Source organism: Octodon degus, unplaced genomic scaffold (genome assembly GCF_000260255.1).
Source record: "Octodon degus isolate 3935 unplaced genomic scaffold, OctDeg1.0 scaffold00007, whole genome shotgun sequence".
NCBI classification, from domain to species: domain Eukaryota; kingdom Metazoa; phylum Chordata; class Mammalia; order Rodentia; family Octodontidae; genus Octodon; species Octodon degus.
This window is the reverse complement of record NW_004524583.1, coordinates 28,963,326-28,967,175: the sequence shown is the minus strand read 5'-3', so window position 1 is coordinate 28,967,175 and position 3,850 is coordinate 28,963,326.

Below are 3,850 nucleotides of genomic sequence, written 5' to 3'. Positions count from 1 at the left end.
GAACTCAGGACCTTGTGCTTGGCAAGCAAGCATTTATTCTACTGAGCTATCTCCCCAGCCTCTTATATCTCCTTAAGTTTTAGTGTTTAGTTGATATGTAATAACTGCATATAATCATAGGGTACAGTGGGATGTGTCAGGCTAGACACCAAGGAGTGACTGAGACACTAGGAGCAAACAGGGATATCTTTATTTCTGGCTGGGTGCAGCCTGATCAAGGGTAAGAAGGCCATTGGGCACGAAAAAAGGAAGAGAGGCAGCTTTATACACTAGCCTAAGTATGGGAGGGGGTGTCAGGGGTCATGGGTGGGTCAGTGCCCCACTGGGGGGAGGGAAGCCCAGGATGACAGTGGTATCTGCTGATTTACAGCATGACATTCTGTAGATTCGCAGAGCTTCTTGCAAGCCTGAGAACCAGGCCTATGAGCCACCCTGATAGACAGTTATCTCATGCTTGGGGGTGCTTCCTGCTTGAACATGGTGGTGATCCGTAGTTTTTTCTCTTAGAGAGGAGCCTAATCATAAGAACCCAACAACGAACGTGTGTGTCAGTGTGTGCAAACAACCTGCACCCATCAAATTAGGATAGTTAGCATTTCCATTTCCTATTGCAGAACAGATCCATTTTGCCTACCACGTAGTCTGGCTGCCCAGCATGGAGACCTGAGACAGGGCCTCCACACGGCTGCTGAGCATTCACAGGGAAACTCGGGCCCAAGTCTGCTTCTGCTAGGAAAGAGTCTGGGGATTCTCGTAGAATAAAGGCCCAGGGCAATCTCCGGCAAGGGGAGGTGTAGCTGAGGGTCTGTTGTATGCTGCGTGTCATCCAACTTTCCAGTTCCTTGGATGTACGGTCCAAAACCTATGGCTTAGCGTGATCCAAGGCTGGCATTTTCGGCCTCCTGATGTCTGTCTGTTGCCCATCAGACTTGTGCAAGCCCAAGTGAAGAGCCAGGGCTTTCAACAGAAGTGGCCCTCAAGTCACTGGAGGGTGACCTAGGCAACAGTGATCGCTATTACCTGCACATTAGAGGTGTCACCTACACCAAAGTGCGTGGGTGGAGGGTGGCAGGGGGCTCAGCCACGGGTGGTTTAGGATTTCCCGGAGCTTCACTCCTTTTCCTTTCTTTCTGTTTGGGATCTCCAGGTTCCTCTCTTCCCGCCATTCACAGCCTTGGGACTGATAGTCACCTTGCTGCTTCCACACCGCTGGAGCACTCTTCAGTGGCTTTAGACCCCATCGCCCAACCTCTGCCATACCCCTCCTGGCTGTATGTGTTTGCTTGTCTTGGCTACTTTTCTTTCCTTTCTGGGACAAAATAACCAAAGCCCCAAATTAAGGCAGGAAAGGTTTGTTTAGCTCACAGCTGGTGGAGCTTTCAGTTCATGCTCAGCTGGCTCCAAGGCAGGGTGGCATGGCTGAGGGACAGCTGTTCAAGGTGGCAGAAGACAGCAAAGCAGCCAGAGCAAAGATTGGAGCCGCTTTTCCTCCCTTATATTGTAAGTAGGTCACCACCCCCTTGGGTGGGTGTAATGTAGCACTCACACCATCTCCCTGCTGGGGATGAGGATGTTTACAAAGGAAGGACCTGGCTCTCTGCAGAGTGCCTTAGTTAACTTCTCAAGTTGACACAATGTATCAACCATTACACTGTTTAAAAAAATTTTATTGAGAAAAAAATATGAATGAGACAGTTTCAAAGCTGATTAATAGGAGTTTCAATAATCAATACATTGTACATTGTTATCTTCTTAGTGGCTATCCATAGTACAAGAAGCAGACAGGATATCCTGTCCAAACACTATTAGTACACCTCTTTCTTCTCATTGAATTAAGCAAAAGTAGCTGTATATCTATCATAACTATTTTGTATATATAAATACAAAATGATCTTTCCTTTGTATCCCTTTTTTTTTTTGTTTAGTCCTGTCAAAGGTGGGTATTCTATTGGCATTTAAATACTATAGGTGTTTGAATTCAGCAAAACAATCCAACACTGTCTAGCAGTCTATAATATTAGTGGGTTATCCTCAGAAGATATTGACTTGAGCCTTTTACAGCTCATCATATTAATATGGCTTTACTTTATATACCTCGTTTTTATACTTTTCTGCTGGATGGTTAAGACCAAGATAAAGCAAGACCTATATAACAAGAAAAGTAACTTTTGTATCTGATAAGGTCGGTCAAGTATCCTCAGAATTTATCTTGTAACTCTGTACCACAGGTTGCAGATCCTTTGTCAGTGTCAGCCATGAGGATGAGTCACGGCCATTGCTTAACCAATTTGCTCTCTGTGAAAGCCTGAGAGAATGCTTTCTCTTTATGTGACTCTCCCCAGACACACTGTACATCATCGATCACATTCCTCTGTGGCTCCATAACCTCCTTGATCAGAAAATTTGGAGCTCAACTAAGTTACACGATGTTACAGTATAGGTTCTCTTATGTCCTGAGTCTTCACTGACCTTGAAAGGCTAGGGCCAAAATGTTGGCTGACCTTACAGCCCTTTCTTTTCTCCAATTTTGATCTGCTAAATTAGGTTGTTAATCCTCTAGAAAAGAAGCTTATTATTAACCTGCAATATATGCCGTTTGGTTTACCCTATCTGTCTAAGTATCAAACATCTTTGGTATATCATGGAACAGGTATTTTCCATCAAATATTGATACGTTGAACTTTAAGTCCCTACAGAATATGAAGGAAAAATAATTTTAAAAAACTAGAAATAAGCATTTACTTATTTTACAAAGAAATTTAGAAATCTAACCATATATGGAATTATAACAGGACAGACTTGTGACTTTTTTTTCTTATTCTTGTGTCTCTTTTTTTTTTTTCATTTATTATCCTTTTTTTAAAAGAAAAAAAATTTCAAAAAACCTTTCACTTGAGAGACAGTATGGCAATAATTGGTATGTCATGTCAAGAAGTACATATTTAGAAGACCAGGATGGCAACCCCTCTATTACACATCGCCATCCTCAGCGCAGCCGCCTGGCTCACGGGCACCATCATATACAGTTAGTCAGGGTGAGAGTCTCACCAGCCAAACGCTAGTCTCAAGCTTTTCATCCTCCTGCCCTGCCCTCTACAGTGCTGGGATTGCAGACATGCACCACCCAGCCTGGCTCATGTTTACCTCCTGAATCAGGATCCCCACCCCATCTTGTCACTGGGAATCTGCATTTGAAGACAATCTGCTGCGCAACCACCACCTGAGGTCAAGGCACAGCAGCTGCCTTGCTTTCAGCTTCCACCCCACCCCATCTTGCACTGCACTGCCCACTGGGGGGAAAAAGTCAGCTCCTGACCACAGCAGGGGTCACCACCCTGTGGCTGGTCCTTTCCATCCTGCTCTTCTGAGGAAGCGAGGAAGGCATCCCCACCCTGTGTGGTCCTGGGCTGGGTTCTCCTATGGTCATCCTGTGAAGGTTCCTGCTGATGTCCACTCAGCTGGGTCACTGGCACCAGTGATGAAGTCAAAATCATCCTCTGTTTCTGCAGGGCATTTGGGGGTGAGATGAGCATTCAGTCGGGGGCCTTGAGAGAAACACATAGGCTCCAAACTGGGTCCAATCTGGTGTGGTCTGTGAGAACAAAACCTAGCCCTTCCAAGCAGGAGGTGGCTCCACAGCCTTCAGACTTGAAGTCTAGCACTGCCTCTTCCCAGGCTGCCCTGCAGATGTGGGACACGCAGCCTCCAGAACTGCATGAGCCAGGAGCTTGAAATAGGCCTCTCTCTGTAAACACCCCACTGCTTGCTTTCTCTAGAGAGCCATAATGGGGCTAGGAGAGGGACCAGGGAGCTGAAGATAAGAGACAACGGTGGGCCCTCCACCACAAGG